At 44.6% G+C, this 21,204-nt stretch overlaps 1 protein-coding gene across 2 annotated transcripts in view; it reads left to right on the forward strand.

The window, feature by feature from the left end:
• The first annotated feature begins 17,798 nt into the window (after window positions 1–17,798).
• The window catches only part of CERS3 (ceramide synthase 3), a 206,773-nt gene continuing 203,367 nt past the window's right edge, over window positions 17,799–21,204 (forward strand). The window contains exon 1 of one of the 2 annotated variants that reach the window (XM_040414244.1): window positions 17,799–17,886. The gene's annotated coding sequence lies outside the window, so the exon portion shown is untranslated. The remainder of the gene's footprint in view (window positions 17,887–21,204) is intronic. The other variant, XM_040414243.1, reaches the window with a different exon arrangement.

Here is a 21,204-nt window from a genome sequence, read left to right on the forward strand (position 1 = left end):
TATGTGATGTTGATAACATTACTTTTCCGTTGCAGGTTGTGGTTGGGGGAGAAGCAGCCCCTGGTGGTAAAAATGTAAATGATGATGAAGTTTTATTTTCTTCATCTGCTATTTTTCATGAAGAACTATATGACTTGATCAAGAGATTTGAAGAATTGCATATAAGTAGTGTGGAGCTAAACACTGCTCCAACTCAGCGTTTGGTGAATGTGCAGGAAAATAATGTTAGGGCTAGAGGGTGTACCGCACGTACCAGAGGTGGATATGCAGTCTCCACAGTGTTTTATGGTTACTAAGGAAGTGTCCCAGGTGGGGATTAGCTCATCGGTGCCCCTAGAGGTCAGAATTAATAATGACACGAGCGGTATATGTGATGTATGTGCTGTGACCGCAATTCCAGATCCGGGCCGCACATCGTGCGGCCTCATTGAAATGAATGGGTCCACAATTCCGTTCCGCAAAATGTGGAACGGAATTGCGGATGTGTGAATGGAGCCAGACACAAAGGTTTACAGTAGACATCGACAACGGGCTTGAAGAGTCCCTGGGTGAGAATGGTGGTACTCCTACATCTGCTGTTGTAGCAAAACAGAGCGAAGAGCCGCTGGAACCAGAGGCCCAAGAGTGGGGCGCTTGTAACAAGCTGGTGCGAAAAACTAAGAAGAAACAGAAGAAGTTTGACCGGCTCCTGGCTGAAGAGAAATACATCTCGGTCCGATATGCCGAAGAACATGAGTGAGCGGAGGCTGATGCTCGGGAGAAGGAAACCAAGGCCCTCTCCTTGGCTAGAGCCCTTGAAGAAGCGCAAGAGGAGCGAAATGAGTTTGAGAGGCTGAACAAGCAACTCGGAGCAGAGATGGAGGAACTCATGAGCTCAAAGGATGAAGTCGGGGAGAACATCTATGAGTTGGAGAAGACTAAGTCTGAAGAGTTAGAGGCCAAGAAGTCTAAATTACATAATGTTACATAATGTAACATGGTCTCAAAAAGCAGGAAATGCTGAACCCCATATGCAATTGTGCATTAATAACTGGGGGAGAAAATCCTGCACATGTGGTACGCTGCAAATGGTGATCCCCAGCAAGAAATGCGTACAATGGAGGATGCCCGCAGTGGACCACAAGTTTAACATAGACACCCTACACCTGATTGAAAATTGTGTGAATGTAATTGACTATATCAAATAAACATTTAAAAGAATAGGTACACTACTGTGGTGGATGCAATCAACACAATCTGACTAAACCCTCTCTGATGTTAAAATAAGACTTTAGCCAATATATCCTTATATGAAGGACATACCGGAGCCTGCGCACCACGTCAAGGTATCTCAGGTGGCACTGGACCTAATACTAACCTACCTGTGCCATATGGGCAGTACCAGGGGCCAGTGGGCGGAATACAGAAGTGTAAGGTCTGACTCACAGCAAACAGCTCCCAGTTGCCTCCAGTGTGAAACCACACATGCAAAGGGAGGAGGCTGTGAGTCCTACCCAGAGCTAACTGATATGATGCAGGCCTCTCAGGTGCACCGAATGCTGCCTATAGATGAAAATCAGGCACATTGAAGTTTGGAGTTTATACACCTCCAGACATACATAATGTGTTGAGCGAGCATGCTCGGCCAAACACCAGTTCGACTCGAGCATCGCGATGCTCGGCCGAATACCTCGTGTGCTCGAGCGCGATGCTCGAGTCAGTGTATTTAAATCCAATTTAGCCTCTATTTCTGAAAAGTTTCTGCCGGGATTTGAACTCACAACATTCTACATTAGAATGTTGTGAGTTCAAATCCCGGCAGAAACTTTTCAGAAATAGTGGCTAAACTTAATTTAAAGGGAACCTGTCATGTGGATATTTGATTATAATCTAACTAATTATAATTACAATCATTAACTACTAAAAAGTACCTTAGATGTATTCACTTACTGGTGTGACAGATGGTTACCTCATAATATACACACAAAGATGCCACATGCTGCATGCTAATGAGCTGATTTGAATCCAGCGTGATGTCATTGAGTCCAGCGTTTATTTAACAGCTATAGCCACTCCCCTGCCCACCTGCTGCTGATTCATATGGAAAATAACTGTCAATCAGCAGCAGGTAGGTGGGAAGAGTCAGGAGCTCATGAATATTCATGACTCATCATTATCAGCTGGAGCTTTTCAATACAAGATGTTGGCAGATTGACTGGGTCAATTAAAGAAAGTGACCCAGCATTTTGCTAAGAGAATCAGTCACTTATTTATGTTGCCCTTAGGACATTATAAAACTGGTGACAGGTTCCCTTTAAGTATGTGTGTGTGTGTGTATATATATATATATATATATATATTGTTAGGAAGCCCATAAAAAGCTCTGGTGCAACCAATTACCTTAAGAAGTCACATAATTAGTCAAATGATGTCCCCCTGTGTGCAATCTAAGTGTCACATGATCCGTTATTACATATTCACACCTTTTCTGAAAGGCCCCAGAGGCTCCAACACCTAAGCAAGAGGCATCACTAACCAAACACTGCCATGAAGACCAAGGAACTCTCCAAACAAGTAAGAGACAATGTTGTTGAGACGTACAAGTCAGGGTTAGGTTATAAAAAAATATCCAAATCTTTCATGATCCCCAGGGGCACCAGCAAATCTATCATAACCAAATGGAAAGAACATGGCACAACAGCAAACCTGCCAAGAACCAGCCGCCCACCAAAACTCACGGACTGGGTGGTAACCCTGGAGGAGCTGCAGAGTTCCACAGCAGAGACTGGAGTATCTGTACATAGGACGACAATAAGCCGTAGTACCCTCCATAGAGTTGGGCTTTATGGCTGAGTGGCCAGAAGAAAGCCATTACTTTCAGCTAAAAACAAAAAGGCACGTTGTGAATTTACGAAAAGGCATGTGGGAGACTCCCAAAATGTATGGAGGAAGGTGCTCTGGTCTGAGGAGACTAAAATTGAACTTTTCGGCCATCAAAGAAAACTATGTCTGGTGCAAACCCAACACATCACATCACATCACCCAAAGAACACCATCTGTGGGGATGTTTTTCAGCAGCCGGGACTGGGAAACTGGTCAGAGTTGAGGGAAAGATGGATGGTGCTAAATACAGGGATATTCTTGAGCAAAACCTGTACCACTCTGTGCGTGATTTGAGGCTAGGACAGAGGTTTACCTTCCAGCAGGACAATGACCCCAAACACACTGCTAAAGCAACACTTGAGTGGTTTAAGGGAAAACATATAAATGTGTTGGAATGGCCTAGTCAAAGCCCAGATCTCAATCCAATAGAAAATATGTGGTCAGACTTAAAGATTGCTGTTCACAAGCTCAAACCATCCAACTTGAAGGAGCTGGAACAGTTTTGCAAGGAGGAATGGGCAAAAATCCTAGTGGTAAGATGTGGCAAGCTCATAGAGACTTATCCAAAGCGACTTGGAGCTGTGATTGCCGCAAAAGGTGGCTCTACAAAGTATTAACTTTAGGGGGGTGAATAGTTATGCACATTGACTTTTTCTGTTATTTTGTCCTATTTATTGTTTGCTTCACAATAAATAAATAAAAACATGTTCAAAGTTGTGGGCATGTTCTGTAAATTAAATTATGCAAATCCTCAAACAATCCATGTTAATTCCAGGTTGTGAGGCACCAAAATACAAAAAAAGCCAAGGGGGCGACTACTTTTGCAAGGCACTGTATATATATATATATATATATATATATATATATATATAAAATGCACACCATACTATGAACCAGGGCATCAAAGAGTATATAGGCAGGAAGAAATAAAATCCATGCAACAAATCCACCAAAGAGAGTTTTCTTCCACAAAGATTGAAAATATATACTTTATTTAATTCATGTAGTATTTATAAAAACATGTAAGTAAAATAGCAGCAGGTGAAACCCCAAAAGAGGGCAAAGAGGGAACTGCAGAGTCCATCCGCTGCAGAATATAATCCAGCAGTAAAACCACTATCACAATATGCCCACAGAAAGCATTACTAGTGCCCAGGGCACAATGGCCACATATGGGTTACTGACATAACTTATACATGGGCAGGATAGGAAAACAATGCAAATCAGTACCATCTGTAGCAGGCCGACTCTGCAGTCACCTCCTCCCAACGCCATTTCGCCACACAGGCTTCTTCTGGGGAAGCTTCTGTAATTCGCCCACTGGCTCCTGGTACTGCCCATATGGCACAGGTAGGTTAGCATTAGGTCTTGTGCCACCTGAGATACCTTGACGTGGTGCGCGGGCTCCGGTATGTCCTTCATATAAGGATATATTGGCTAAAGTCTCATTTTAACATCAGTGTGAGGGTTTAGCCAGATTTTGTTGATTGCAACCACCACAGTAGTGCACCTATTCTTTTAAATGTTTTTTTTTTTATATAGTCAATTACATCCACACATTTTGCTATCTGGTGTAGGATGTCTATGTGGCACTTGTGGTTTGCTGCGGGCATCCTGCATTGTATGTGTTAAAGGAAATATTAATCATTGAAATTTATGCAAATCTCAATAATTAATATTCATAAATAGGCGTGAGTCGTCTAGCGATGACTTTGCCTATTGATGCCTAAAAAAAAGGAACTAACTCTATATTAAAGGAAATATTAACTATTGATATTTTGGATAATACCAATAAATAATATTCATAAATAGGTATGAGTTGTCTAGTGATGACTCCGCCTATTTATGCCTAAATATATATATACACACTATGTTAGCTAATTAATTGACTAGTTAACTATGTTAATTATGTTAAAGGACATTTTAACTATTGATATTTTGCATAATACCAATAATTAATATTCATAAATAGGCGTGAGTCGTCTAGTGATGACTCTGCCTATTTATACCTAAAATAGATACCTAACTATACTCTCTAGCTAACTAACTAGCTAACTACCTCTGATTGCATATACACTACACTGAACTACACTACATGTGACTTACTATCACTATACTAGGGCAGCGACTACTAAAAACACTACACGCTGTATTATGAACAATAAAGTATTTATTACACAATACAACTATACAATTCCAATAATACGCTATATCTATATATATTTATAGATCAATGGATATAAATATATATACATATAGACGCACACACCACAGCAAAGTAACAGTACTACAATAAACAATATTATTAAACACAATACAAACCTAACTACACTACACAATACACAATTCCCATTCCACCCCACACACTATCTATACTTTACACTCACATACACATTATCTATATTTTACACTCACATACACATTAGCAACCCACCCAACCTGGCTCTAAGCTATCCCTATGGGATAAACAAAGGGTTAACACACACTCAGCTGCTGCTGGGGTAGACAGGGGAGCAGTGAAGGGATAAGGATTACAGGGCAGCTACAGGGGTAACTGGGGCTGCCTCAAGGGTTCTGAGGTTAATGCTGCAGGAGATCAGCAGCAGGGGTAAATAATGACTGCAGGAGTTCAGCAGCCGGGGTTAGGGGATGGTTGGTGGGTTAATGCAGGGGTTATCGGTGGTATAGGGAAAAAGGGGTTAAATGCAGGGGTTAGGGTTAACCCAATGCAGGCCAGAGGTGAATAGGGGTAAATCAGGGCAGGGGTATTAGGGGTACTGCAATGCTGGAGGGAAAGGGTTACTCAGCCATCTCCAAGGGCATGTGGGACTCTGCCACTCTTCCTTCAGGGAGCTGTTCCCATGTGTCTCTTTTTGTAGTCCAGTTCCAAGAGAGAGCGCCTTTGTCCTGGCTAGGGCTGATATCAGCCCAAAAGCAGCCCACCTCCCCCTTCAACAGGAGGGTGATGACATCATCGTGGGCGTGTGACGGAATGCTTGAACTGCCAGTTGGCCACCTGAGGCTAGCTCAGGATCTATACAGACAAAGAAATCAAAGGACTTCCTGCCCAAGGTGTAAATGAGAGCATTCCCCCAGATGCCACACCATAGCATCACACACGCCTACGTCATAACAATCCCTAAACAGAACTAGGCTGATATATATATATATATATATATATATATATATATATATATATACATATTACTCAACCTGGGGATCATATCAGTATATATACAGTTGCAAGAAAAAGTATGTGAACCCTTTGGAATGATATGGATTTTTACACAAATTGGTCATAAAATGTGATCTGATCTTCATCTAAGTCACAACAATAGACAGTCACAGTCTGCTTAAACTAATAACACACAAAGAGTTAAATGTTACCATGTTTTTATTGAACACACCATGTAAACATTCACAGTGCAGGTGGAAAAAGTATGTGAACCCTTGGATTTAATAACTGGTTGAACCTCCTTTGGCAGCAATAACTTCCACCAAACGTTTCCTGTAGTTGCAGATCAGACGTGCACAACGGTCAGGAGTAATTCTTGACCATTCCTCTTTACAGAACTGTTTCAGTTCAGCAATATTCTTGGGATGTCTGGTGTGAATCACTTTCTTGAGGTCATGCCACAGCATCTCCATCGGGTTGAGGTCAGGACTCTGACTGGGCCACTCCAGAAGGTGTAATTTCTTCTGTTTAAGCCATTCTGTTGTTGATTTACTTCTATGCTTTGGGTCGTTGTCCTGTTGCAACACCCATCTTCTGTTGAGCTTCAGCTGGTGGACAGATGGCCTTAAGTTCTCCTGCAAAATGTCTTGATAAACTTGGGAATTCATTTTTCCTTCGATGATAGCAATCCGTCCAGGCCCTGACGCAGCAAAGCAGCCCCAAACCATGATGCCCCCACCACCATACTTCACAGTTGGGATGAGGTTTTGAGGTTGGTGTGCTGTGCCTCTTTTCCCCCACACATAGTGTTGTGTGTTTCTTCCAAACAACTCCACTTTGGTTTCATCTGTCCACAGAATATTTTGCCAGTACTGCTGTGGAACATCCAGGTGCTCTTGTGCAAACTGTAAACTTGCAGCAATGTTTTTTTTGGACAGCAGTGGCTTCCTCTGTGGTATCCTCCTATAAAATCCATTCTTGTTTAGTGTTTTACGTATCGTAGATTTGCTAACAGGGATGTTAGCCTATGCCAGAGACTTTTGTAAGTCTTTAGCTGACACTCCAGGATTCTTCTTCACCTCATTGAGCAGTCTGCGCTGTGCTCTTGCAGTCATCTTTACAGGATGACCGCTCCTAAGGAGAGTAGCAGCAGTGCTGAACTTTCTCCATTTATAGACAATCTGTCTTACCGTGGACTGATGAACAGCAAGGCTTTTGGAGATACTTTTATAACCCTTTCCAGCTTTATGCAAGTCAACAATTCTTAATCGTAGGTCTTCTGAGAGCTCTTTTGTGCGAGGCATCATTCACATCAGGCAATGCTTCTTGTGAAAAGCAAACCCAGAACTGGTGTGTGTTTTTTATAGGGCAGGGCAGCTGTAACCAACACCTCCAATCTCATCTCATTGATTGGACTCCAGTTGGCTGACACCTCACTCCAATTAGCTCTTGGAGATGTCATTAGTCTAGGGGTTCACATACTTTTTCCACCTGCACTGTGAATGTTTACATGGTGTGTTCAAAAAAAACATGGTAACATTTAACTCTTTATGTGTTATTAGTTTGAGCCGACTGTGATTGTCTATTGTTATGACTTAGATGAAGATCAGATCACATTTTATGACCAATTTGTGCAGAAATCCATATCATTCCAAAGAGTTCACATACTTTTTCTTGCAGCTGTATATACCCACACAACCTGGGGGCACTTAGGTATACATGCATAGACATACACACAACCTGGACAGATCCACATACACTGGGCCAACATACAGGGGACTCATACAGTGGGATGCGAAAGTTTGGGCAACCTTGTTAATTGTCATGATTTTCCTGTATAAATCGTTGGTTGTTACGATAAAAAAAGTCAGTTAAATATCTCATATAGGAGACATACACAGTGATATTTGAGAAGTGAAATGAAGTTTATTGGATTTACAGAAAGTGTGCTATAATTGTTTAAACAACATTAGGCAGGTGCATAAATTTGGGCACCACAAAAAAGAAATGAAATCAATATTTAGTAGATCCTCCTTTTGCAGAAATTACAGCCTCTAAACGCTTCCTGTAGGTTCCAATGAGAGTCTGGATTCTGGTTGAAGGTATTTTGGACCATTCCTCTTTACAAAACATCTTTAGTTCATTCAGGTTTGATGGCTTCCGAGCATGGACAGCTCTCTTTAAGTCACACCACAGATTTTCAATTATATTCGGGTCTGGGGACTGAGATGGCCATTCCAGAACGTTGTACTTGTTCCTCTGCATAAATGCCTTAGTGGATTTTGAGCAGTGTTTAGGGTCGTTGTCTTGTTGAAAGATCCAGCCCCGGCGCAGCTTCAGTTTTGTCACTGATTCCTGGACATTGGTCTCCAGAATCTGCTGATACTGAGTGGAATCCATGCGTCCCTCAACTTTGACAAGATTCCCAGTCCCTGCACTGGCCACACAGCCCCACAGCATGATGGAACCACCACCATATTTTACTGTAGGTAGCAGGTGTTTTTCTTGGAATGCTGTGTTCTTTTTCCTCCATGCATAACGCCCCTTGTTATGGCCAAATAACTAAATTTTAGTTTCATCAGTCCACAGCACCTTATTCCAAAATGAAGCTGGCTTGTCCAAATGTGCTTTAGCCCACCTCAAGCGGCACTTTTTGTGCTGTGGGCGGAGAAAAGGCTTCCTCTGCATCACTCTCACAATACAGCATCTCCTTGTGTAAAGTGCGCCGAATGGTTGAACGATGCACAGTGACTCCATCTGCAGCAAGATGATGTTGTAGGTCTTTGGTGCTGGTCTGTGGGTTGACTCTGACTGTTCTCACCATTCGTCCCTTCTGTCTATCCGAGATTTTTCTTGGTCTGCCACTTCGAGCCTTAACTTGAACTGAGCCTGTGGTCTTCCATTTCCTAAATATGTTCCTAACTGTGGAAACAGACAGCTGAAATCTCTGAGACAGCTTTCTGTATCCTTCCCCTAAACCATGATGGTGAACAATCTTTGTCTTCAGGTCATTTGAGAGTTGTTTTGAGACCCCCATGTTGCTACACTTCAGAGAAAATTAAAAGAGGGAAACTTACAATTGACCCCCTTAAATACTCTTTCTCATAATTGGATTCACCTGTGTATATAGGTCAGGGGTCACTGAGCTTACCAAGCCATTTTGAGTTCCAATAATTAGTTCTAAAGGTTTTGGACAGTGCCCAAATTTATGCACCTGCCTAATTTTGTTTAAACAATTATAGCACACTTTCTGTAAATCCAATAAACTTCATTTCACTTCTCAAATATCACTGTGTGTGTCTCCTATATGATATATTTAACTGACATTTTTTATCGTAACAACCAACGATTTATACAGGAAAATCATGATGATTAACAAGGTTGCCCAAACTTTCGCACCTCACTGTATATGTCCACTGTCCATACAGGGCCTATTTTATATACACTGCTCAAAAAAATAAAGGGAACACTGCTCTGGACACTACGCTGACAGACACAGCAAACCTTCTTGCCACAGCTCGCATTGATGTGCCATCCTGGATAAGCTGCACTACCTGAGCCACTTGTGTGGGTTGTAGACTCCGTCTCATGCTACCACTAGAGTGAAAGCACCGCCAGCATTCAAAAGTGACCAAAACATCAGCCAGGAAGCATAGGAACTGAGAAGTGGTCTGTGCTCACCACCTGCAGAACCACTAGTTTATTGGGGGTGTCTTGCTAATTGCCTATAATTTCCACCTGTTGTCTATCCCAGTTGCACAACAGCATGTGAAATTGATTGTCACTCAGTGTTGCTTCCTAAGTGGACAGTTTGATTTCACAGAAGTGTGATTGACTTGGAGTTACATTGTGTTGTTTAAGTGTTCCCTTTATTTTTTTGAGCAAAAAAATAAAGGGAACACAAAAATAACACATCCTAGATCTGAGTTAATTAAATATTCTTCTGAAATACTTTGTTCTTTACATAGTTGAATGTGCTGACAACAAAATCACACAAAAATTAAAAAATGGAAATCAAATTTTTCAACCCATGGAGGTCTGGATTTGGAGTCACACTCAAAATTAAAGTGGAAAAACACACTACAGGCTGATCCAACTTTGATGTAATGTCCTTAAAACAAGTAAAAATGAGGCTCAGTAGTGTGTGTGGCCTCCACGTGCCTGTATGACCTCCCTACAACGCCTGTGCATGCTCCTGATGAGGTGGCGGACGGTCTCCTGAGGGATCCCTCCCAGACCTGGACTAAAGCATCTGCCAACTCCTGGACAGTCTGTGGTGCAACGTGACGTTGGTGGATAGAGCGAGACATGATGTCCCAGATGTGCTCAATTGGATTCAGGTCTGGGGAACAGGCGGGCCAGTCCATAGCATCAATGCCTTCATCTTGCAGGAACTGCTGACACACTCCAGCCACATGAGGTCTAGCATTGTCTTGCATTAGGAGGAACCCAGGGCCAACCGCACCAGCATATGGTCTCACAAGGGGTCTGAGGATCTCATCTCGGTACCTAATGGCAGTCAGGCTACCTCTGGCGAGTTGAATTGCAGTGGCCAATATGGCGGAACTGCTCAAACCCCAAACACTGTAGCGTGTTTCTCATTGGGGGAGCAGTCCCACCGCATGTGGACCGCAGCAAATGACCATCCCGAGCAATTAATGCGTACAAAGGAGGACGCCAGCGCGGTCCACATGCACCACAAAAGCATCCTACACAGGCCAGAGCATTGTGCGGATGAAAATACAATTATATAAATCACTGAGAAAAATGCACCAAGAGGATATGCCACTGACTATACTAGCTGGTCATACAAGCAGATATTAAAAGCTGAGACTTTCGCCAATATATTCCTGTCAGGAAAATATCGGAGCCCATCATTGCACCACGTCACGGTCACTCAGCATGGCAAAGGGTCCTACTACTAGGCTAACTACGTCTGTCACATGTGCTCAGTGTGAACCTGCTTTCATCTGTGAAGAGCACAGGGCGCCAGTGGCGAATTTGCCAATCTTGGTGTTCTCTGGCAAATGCCAAACGTCCTGCACGGTGTTGGGCTGTAAGCACAACCCCCACCTGTGGACGTCGGGCCCTCATATCACCCTCATGGAGTCTGTTTCTGACCGTTTGAGCAGACACATGCACATTTGTGGCCTGCTGGAGGTCATTTTGCAGGGCTCTGGCAGTGCTCCTCCTGTCCCTCCTTGCACAAAGGTGGAGGTAGTGGTCCTGCTGCTGGGTTGTTGCCCCGTGGACTGGCCTTCTTTAGTTTTTGCTGTCAGTGTCAATGTTCAGGTACCCGCCGCTGCTCCATTGTCATATTTTATTAGTCAGACTCTGGGATAGCTTCACCCTCACGGTCTCCAGGTAGTACGGTCAACCGTGGATTGGCTTCCTGTTAGTAACGGCACGACTTTTCTTCCGACACTGCTTCTTCCATCTTGATTGAAGAATCAGTTGTTGGGAGGTTCTCCCATGGACAGATACGTAGGTCTTTACAAGGCAGGTCAGAATTTCTGGTAAGAGGTGATGTCATGGTACCTAAATTCTAACTGCGGGAAAGAACACCGCATTAGCTGACATTCAGTCCAACCCTTACAAACGTCACCGTTCTTGGGATTAAAGTGGCAAATAACTTTATAAAGGAGGAGAGCCTGTCCCTAGGAAATCTTCTCTTTTCCATTCACACAAAAACAGGTCACATCCCTCCCAACACCACCAAATTCCATTTAATGTGTGTACCCATAGAGACTCATGCAACCTGGCCTATCTCTCTACACCTCCAAAGACACAGGTAGGTCATAGACCCCCGTGTCAATGGGAAACGACTATAGGATCCAAATGTGTACAGCCAAATTATAACTCACCGCAGTGCGTTGGGCGAATTTCCCTGGGTATAGGCTGTCACACATTTGTACCTAGAGTGTCTATGGGTACACAATCGACCAACATACAAAATCTATATATGTACATAGTACTATGGGGTTTCAGGATAGCATAAGTTATACGTCCTGAACCCTCATAGGAAACAAAGTGTGTCAATAAGATATCTGGCTACAGGACTATGTTGGAGTTATGAGCCTCCTCCTCCGGTTAGTTCGGTAAAGTTCTGTCTGGTTCTGGTGTGCTTGGTCAATAAGTCCCTTGACCCTCCGATACACAGTCCGTGATGATGACCAGAACCAGAAGAACTTTCACTGGGTGAAACAAGAGATCGTAGCTGAATAAGCTCTTCCACCCGAACATCTCCAAGTCTTTCTCCAGAGCCTGAGATAATGCTCCCGCTGGATTGTGGCACAGTCCTCCGTCGCTTGAAAACCTCTGAACAAAGGTCGCTTGACTGCCAAAATCCAGTGGGATCCTCTGGAGCCTCACAAGAGTGTCAGGGGGGATAGCTAGTCTCTTCTGTGGCGTCATCTGGGTTTTTCCTCTGCTCCATTGTGAACACACCTATGACAGAAGAAAATACCAGGCGCTCCTGGGGGATTTCTCCCCTCACGGTGCAAGTAGATGTAAAATCCCAGCACCAATACCTTTGACGCATGAGTAGAGAAAAGTATTGGGCTGCCCTTCATCTTACAGGACCCCTCGTTATCGTAACACTGGTGTCTGAACACCCTACCTTCAGAGGATTGCGTCCTCTGCTACACATCCCTCTGCACCAACAGATAAGGATGGCCATCCTACTAGGTTAGGAGCTGTGGACAAAACACCATCTTGTTATTGATGGCACTGTATCCCTGTCCATGCATGTGTACTCAGGTTGATTTCCCCCTGTCATCCTGTCTTGTGGAGGCCAGCAGAATCCATGGCATTGGTCATGCCCTGGCTCTTCAGGACTCCACAACACAAAAACACAGTCCACACTCTGCTGCCAATCATTCTGTGCCCAATCCCAATCAGAGCTGTGTTACCTGATCGGACTAGAATTAAGTGCGCAGCACAACATTACACCAATGTTGTCTGTCTGCCCCAGTCCCTAGTATAACACATCCCTACCGAAAACCTTGAGCAAAACAGTGTTACCTGTATCTATCAGAGACCTTCGTTGCTCATCGTGACATCCCACTTAACTGTGTTCCAATGTCACCCATTCCGCAATCCAACAATTTTCTCGATCCACAGTATAACACAGTTTTACTCAAAGGGGACACAAGAATGAATCAAAAACAGCAGTGACTGGACTCACAGCAAGGAATGTAAACTACAAAAATCAGCAAGGTGGAACACATTCGTAGACAAGGACTCCCGCCATCAACATCAAGAAACATACAAACAGATAACAAAAACACATAACATGGACATACACAGGGAACAAACGGTGTAACAAATAGTACAGGGGTGTCAAATGTTCCCTAGCTTGGCCATTCGGACCCCTCAGCACCTGGTGAGGCGTATGCCGCTGAGGTGTAACTCCTTTATGGCCAAGCTGACTAGACCCCACTGCACAATTTGTTACCTGGCTAATTCTACTGTTGGACACATTGCAATTACTTGCACAAGGGCAATTCCTTGCAATGTGTCCTTTGTTCCCACACCTGAAACACGTGACTTGGTTTCTTGTCCTGTGTGTTATTTTCCTATCTGCATTGTAGTGTCTCGCTATGTGACCTGGGCCACCACATGCAAAACATCTGATGCTTGCTCTGCATGGTCTAGGTCTGTCTACACTGCAGCCGTGCTCCCTTCTCCTGAATTGTTCCATCCTCAGGTACGCACTCTTCACAACAGTTCTTTTTCCCAAAGTCAGGAAAAAATCTCTGTTAGGCTGGACCGGCTTGGTGTGATGATTTGACCGGTCACAGACTACTCTCCCCCCTTTTTGCCCTGCACAGGGCAAAGTTTTGGAAGATTCCGACCCTGACTTTACAGAAAAAGAAAGGGCCGGCACCAAATTGGTGATAACCTGTTGCATGCCAGACATTAGCTGGGACCTTACAGCAAGTCCTCAGGTGCTGCTGAGACCGAAGGAGCGGCTACCGTAGTGGGAAAAACCACTAAAGAAGCAGAAGCGGGGCAAACCACAGCTGGAAAGAAGGAAGATGTGAACCGGAGACCCGTAAAAGAAGCGAGCGGGGACAAGCATGCTCTGCTGAAGGAGCCCCGCAAGGCAAAGGAGGAAGGGTCGGGGGACGACCATGACTGGGAACAGTTCAGTCAAGAGCTGCAGCAGTCCAAGAAAGGACATGAGGAGCATGTGCGGAAGCCAGAGAATCTAAAAACAAAGCCTGCCGATTGTATAAAGACATCTTCTGACAGAAGTTCCAGAGGCCGAATGCCAGATGTGGAGAGAAAAAGAAAAGAGAGAGGTCACGGGTGCGAAAGCGCTTCATCCTCGCTCGGGAAAGAGAGTACCTCGTCATGAGATGGGCAAGAAAATCCCGTAGGTCTTATCTGTTCCGTGATAAACTCATGTTGGTAACAAACCAAGAGCTAGGTCTGGCAGAAGGCCAGGTCGATGCCCTCTCACGAGTATCTTGGTTTGATGCTAGTGTTCACCCCTTCGGGCTTGAACAAAGTGGGGGGGTGGGGTATGTGAGGCATTTATGGCAGGAGTTTCCATGTCTTCCCCAAGCAATCATCAGGTCTGAGGCAGCACCAGGTGCCACAATCAGTCTGGGATAAGAGCCCAGCCCAGACTGTCAGTCAGGGGAAGTGTTTTGTGAAGCAGAGGCCTGCAGAGGCTCTGTGTTTGGTCTCAGTCAGGAGGACTGAGGGACCACAAGGCTTTGAATAGCCTGGAGTTTGGGGGATCACGCAACGCCTGCAGTGAGAGGGTTGCACGGCCAGAGTTAGGCAGACTTCTGGGCCCTAGTTCCACAGACATACTGTTTTGCTACACCCTGGCGACTGCTGAGCAACTGGCTGAGAAAGCCGCATCTGATTCCAAGTGTGAACTGCATAAGGCTACTTTCACACTAGCGTTCGGGGCTCCGCTTGTGAGCTCCGTTTGAAGGGTCTCACAAGCGGCCCCGAACGCATCCGTCCAGCCCCAATGCATTCTGAGTGGACGCGGATCCGCTCAGAATGCATCAGTCTGGCAGCGTTCAGCCTCCGCTCCGCTCAGCAAGCGGACACCCGAACGCTGCTTGCAGCGTTCGGCTGTCCGCCTGGCCGTGTGGAGGCAAACGGATCCGTCCAGACTTACAATGTAAGTCAATGGGGACGGATCCGTTTGAAGATGACACAATATGGCTCAATTTTCAAACGGATCCGTCCCCATTGACTTTCAATGTAAAGTCTGGACGGATCCGTCTGAACTACTTTCACACTTAGAATTTTTTCTAAGCTATAATGCAGACGGATCCGTGCATTATAGGAGCGGATCCGTCTGTGCAGACAGCAGACGGATCCGCTCTGAACGCAAGTGTGAAAGTAGCCTTATGTAGGTGAGTCAGGGATATTATTCTGTTTAGGTAGAGCCCAGACGGGTGAAGTGTTTATTTTGTATAATTGTTTATGTGTACGCGGATGTGCCGCAATAAAGCACAGTGTTTGGACCTTAAACTTGGTGTCTGGCGAAGATATCTGTAAGTGTGACCCCCAAAAGCGAGCTAATCCCTCACAATATATAATGTTTCACCGTAGTGCCAGTATGTATATAATTCTCCTCCATTCCTCCCCTGTAGTGCCAAGTGTGACGAGTACCACGCCTCGTGACCGCTTGACGTCACCTACGTCATGCTCACGAGACACAGTATGGTCACTTGTTACCCAACGCGTGACGTTACGCCCTCCAGAGTTGCAGTTAAGATCAGTTTGGTAATGTTTACACAGACACCTCTTGTCCACGCGGGTACAGAGAGGCAACAAGCTGAGAGAGCCTTTTCACTGCCGCAATGAAACAGCGCTTTCTCAGCTCGGATAATCTGTCACCAGCTTCTCATTTGATATAAGCCCGGTCATCTAACGGGATTATATAGGGTGAGAAACCAACCCACGGTAGCTTATAACTAGGCCGAAACATGGATGTGGGGATTTGTGATTGAGATACAACATAGCACAAGATTAAATTATATATTTAATCACCTTATGGGCACACTAGATATAACACAATATACACAGAGAATATATACAGTGGTCTGAGGTTACAGAAACAAGTGATATAGGTACAACAGGGTTATGCAGAGCAAAAGTCAGTTACCAGGTAGATGAAAGTTCCTTAGGGTGATAAGGGTGGAATAGTCCTTGGCTGCAGTTACGCGGGGGCAGTGATGTCAACTGGTTCCTGGTCTCGCCAAACACATTGGCACGATGTGACCCCCTTCAGAAAAGACACCGCCCGCTTGCTTGAATGGGCTCATGACCTGTAGCTGGCTGTCCCCTCCCTGCCTATGGGTAGGGTCCACCCCTCCTTCTCTGATGCTGGCAGCAAATAACCCATAAAACCCCTTAGGGCTCATATCCCCAGACCAGAATGTCGCAGGAAGATGGTTCCGGGCCCAATTGATCCGCCTGGGTTCCGGCTTCAACTAAAGTCCAAACATGGTGCCGCTATGTGGTTTCTGTGGAGTGATATGTATATCTCCCCATAGGGCATCCTAGGCTCAAGCCAGGACCACGTGGACGTTTGGCTTTGCCCCAGGATTGCAAAAAGATAACCAAATTATGCCTGGGATGGACGGACGGTTCCGAATTCCTTATGAAATGTAGGTGCCAACATGTCTGGGAAGTATCATTGATCCTGGGCAATGGCTGAGACCTCCTGCTGGGGGTTTTCCTGCAGGATTAGCTTGTCTCCAAACTGGCTGGTTGAGGTGTGACTTTATCCACCTGGGGCCTCCTTGAAGCCTGGACCCCTGGGGTTTCCTCCCTAGCTGACATCAGATGGCTGGGGGGTGAGAACTTATTTTGCATGTACACTGACTGTGTACATGCCAAAAGGTGAATCAAATGACAATCAGGGCTGCCAATAAATGATAATCCATATTCCTCACACCAAGTATATATAATGATCTCCTTCCCCACATCCCTGGTGCCCCCAGCAGTGTGGACATTTAGTATAAAAAACAAACAAAACAAAAAAAGCCTCCCTCCCGTCCCCTCGCCGCTGTCATTACAGGGAAACGTATAAGAGGATGGGACTACAACTCCTGGCATGTTCAAGCCGTTATTATGTAATATCAGAGTACATTACAAGAGGAGGTATAAGATAAGTCTACAACTCCCAGCATGTCCAAGCAGTTATTATGTAATATCAGAGTACATTATAAGAGGAGGTGTACAACTCTGAGCATATCCAGGGTGTTGTAATGTACCCTGATATTATATAATAATGGCCTGGACATGCTGAGAGTTGTAGTCCTCTCCTCTTATACCTCCTCTCGTAATGTACTCTGATATTACATAACATGCTGGAGTTGTAGTCCTCTCCTCATACCTCCTCTTGTAATGTACTCTGATATTACATAACAGGGGTATAAGAGGAGAGGACTACAACTCCCAGCATTTCCCTGGCACTTACATTGAATCCATACTTCACATGCAAGGCTGGTCTTCTTCTTCTTCTTCATTACTTTACTGCACTGCTGAGCTCCGCCTTCTGTTCTGGTCACATGATGGTGAGGTCATCGCAGGTCCTTCATCCCCTCTTCTCTGCTGAGCTCCGCCTCCTGCATCTGACATTATCGCAGGTCCTGTCAGCACTAGGGTAATGATTTATATGTGAGGGAGGGGACCTTACACTGCATTGTAAATTGCAGCTGTTCAGCTGTCCTCCCGTTTGCTTTCTCGGACATTCAGCTGAACAGCAGCACTGAAGCAGGGGGCCCCTTAGACAATGGGGGCCCTGGGCAATTGCCTAGTTTTCCCCCCATCCCAACGCCGGCCCTGGAGAGAGTCCATTTTAAAAGGTTTGTGCCACATTTTAAACTTATCCCGTATCTGCGAAGATAGGGAGGTGTCACGCCTTGCCCTGTGAATGTGCGGAGATCTGTCAGACTGGCTGCACATGTCTGACTTCTTGGTTTGTTTTGATTTGGATTTGAGCTGGATCCACCTTCCCTCAGGTGTACTGGGTTTCATTGTTAGTGAGGCTATTTATCCCCCCCCCCCCCCCCCAGTGGCCTGTGCGGGTTATAGTTCTTTTCCTGGGAGCTCTTTATTTGTGGTGGAGCGTCTGCTCAAGATAAGTCCTCTCCTTCATTTCCCTTTGTGTGTTTTGTCTAGGCCTCTAGGGAGACGTTTGCTTCTTCCTGGTTTGAAGAAGCAGGTTGCCTCATTCCTTTTCACTGCTGCTTAGGGTTTGCCCAGGGAGTTCAGGTTTAGGCACGAGGGCATGTGCATATCCACCCTAAGGGTATGCACATGGGCACAGCAGCTTAGGGAAAGCTTTTAGGGATCGCTAGGAGGTGACCCTTTCTCCCTAGCTTTTGGGCCTAGTCGTTTGTTCAGTTTGTTTTCCCGTGTTTGGTTGTTTCTCTGCTTACCTACCTGTCGTGACAGGAGGACTTGTATCACCCTGTATGAATGGAGTTGGTGTCGAGCATGCACAATGCCGCTCCATTTATCGCTATAGGACTGCTGAAGAGAATCCAAGCACAGCAGTGCCATAGAGATGAATGGAGTGACAGTGCACATGCTTGATAGCCACTCCATTCATATGGAGAAACACAGGGCCCATGTTCTGCAGACACAGATTATCCTGTGGATGGAGGATAAGTTTAAAACCTAGCAAAAACCTTTTCAGTTCCAAGCTGTAAGAATCCATTAAACGGCACCCTTACAATTTTCTGGGGCCATACTGTACCTATATCTGATTCCAATTGTATACACAGGCATATGGAAATGTTTTTGTTCTATTGGATCCGTACAACATCTGATAGAGAAAAAAAAAGAATGAAGAGCAAATACATAATATAATTGAGGTGTATGGGAAAGAATACTATTTATTATGGAATAGCTGATAGTAAAAAATATTGATAGTAAAATGATCAGGTATGATAAAATGTCTGTGATATATACAGACATTTTATCATACCTGATAATTTTACTATCAATATTTTTTACTATCAGCTATTCCATAATAAATAGTATACTTTCCCATACACCTCAATTATATATTTTTTCCATACAACGCAATTGTTTTGAGTGCCATCCCTCTACTCTTATTTGTATTCCCCCACTACAAGCGTTGGGTACGCTCTGTTTGGATTGAGCACCATACTCCATCCTCTTGCCAATAGAGAGCCGCCTCACTTTTATACTTTATCAAATACATAATATAGTCAGAGGCACCATACAGGGTTGTATATCATTCCATAGTATATAACACACAATGTGCTACCATACAGACTCTGTGCACACAGCTCTGTAACAAACACACATGCTGCCCCATGTAAAGTTAGGATATTACAGATACAGGTAACATGTGTGCCTTTTGGCTAATAGGAACGAAAAAAGAATACATGGTGCATCTCCCCTATTAGCCAAACAGCACAACTATTTTTATGTGCTTTATTGGCTGATAGAAGAATGGACTTGTATCTGTAATATACAGACCTATTGCAGTTTATTATACCAGCAGTCAGGACACTGGATGTTTAAGAAATTCAACAAACATTAAAAAAAATAATAATAATAATTTTTATCAAGTTATTATTTATATAGCATAATGAATGCAATAAAAGCAAAACCCCAAAACAAAACATAAAAAAAAATAAAAGAAATAAAAAGTTTTCCAGTCCCCAGAATGGTGCAATTCAAAAATACTACTCAACCACTAAAAAACAAACCTTCATGCGTCTATGTCAAAGGAAAAATAAAAAAGTTATGGTTCTACAAATATCTTCACAGTTAGGTGAGCGGAGTGATCACAGCACCTTACACGTTGAGCTCAGACCTGGCCCGCCTGCTGTATCCTGCAGCCAAGCACGCCTACTAGCTGCCTACTGCAAGAGTTGGTGGTACCCATGCATTTCCACAGATTTCTTCCCCCACAAGTAAAATTCAGACTGTTAGTCCCCCAGCTCTATCACCCAGTTCTGCTTTCTTTTGCCCTCACTTGTCTCATGTAGTAGTCAGTGCAATTCTACTGCCCCTTGAATAAACCCCTGACCTGCTTTTGGGGGCCACATGGTGTCAGCTGTAATGTTGCACCTTGCGCAATGGAAAATTGGGGAAGGCTTCAAATCAGGTTTCGACCTGCAAGCAGGTCTATAAGTAAACAGAGAAAGTAGGCAAACAGACCTGGAGTCTCCATAAATATTAACTTGCTAGAGGTCTCTGTGGATGCATGCAAAACGATCCTAAAAGGAATGTTTCATATTAATTGTATACCCAGCCGGCAGTGGTATATGGGATGTGGCAGCTGCATCATTGAGGTACTTGCTGCAGCCCGTCAACAGGACGGATTGGAGAGGCCTGGGAAATTAAGTGATTTTAAAAGTGATTTTAATACTTTATCAAGCCCCAAACAGTTTTCCTAAAAGGGGTTGTGTCACTTCAGCAAGTAGCATTTATCATGTAGAGAAAGTTAAGACAAGCCACCTACTAATGTATTGTTATTATCCATATTGCTTCCTTCGTTGGCTGGATTCATTTTCAATCACATTATGCACTGCTCGTTTCCATGGTTATGGCCACCCTGCAATCCAGCAACGGTGGCCGTGCTTGCACACTATAGAAAAAAACACTGGCCTATGTGAGCTCCCATGTTCTTGGCCACCAAAGAGGCTAGCAATTTTTCCTATAGTGTGCAAGCACGGCCACCGCTGATGGATTGCATGGTGGTCATAACCATGGAAACAAGCAGTGTATAATTTGATGGAAAAATGAATCCAGCCAGCAAAGGAAGCAATATGGATAATCACAATACATTAGTAAGTGGCTTGTATTAACTTCCGCTACATAATAAATGCTATTTGCTGAAGTGACACAACCCCTTTAATAAAAAAGTACTGTGGACAACTTTAACCCGTAGGAGCTGCGCCCGCCCAATCAGCTGCAGGGGTCCGGCAGTCACTGATAGCTGGACCCCTGCTGTACGCGCCAGCATCGGTGAAAACACAGATGCTGGCGCATTAAACCTTGCACTGCCGCGGTCAGCGCTGACCGCGGCACATGTGGTATGCTGCTGTGATGCGGACCCGATGGCTTGGACGGCAGCCCGATGCCTTCCTTAGCCACTGTGGCTGCCATCCATGTCAGCTTGTGAGATCCAGCCCCCTGGA

Source organism: Bufo bufo, chromosome 1, assembly GCF_905171765.1.
Source record: "Bufo bufo chromosome 1, aBufBuf1.1, whole genome shotgun sequence".
In the NCBI taxonomy this organism is placed as follows: Eukaryota; Metazoa; Chordata; class Amphibia; order Anura; family Bufonidae; genus Bufo; species Bufo bufo.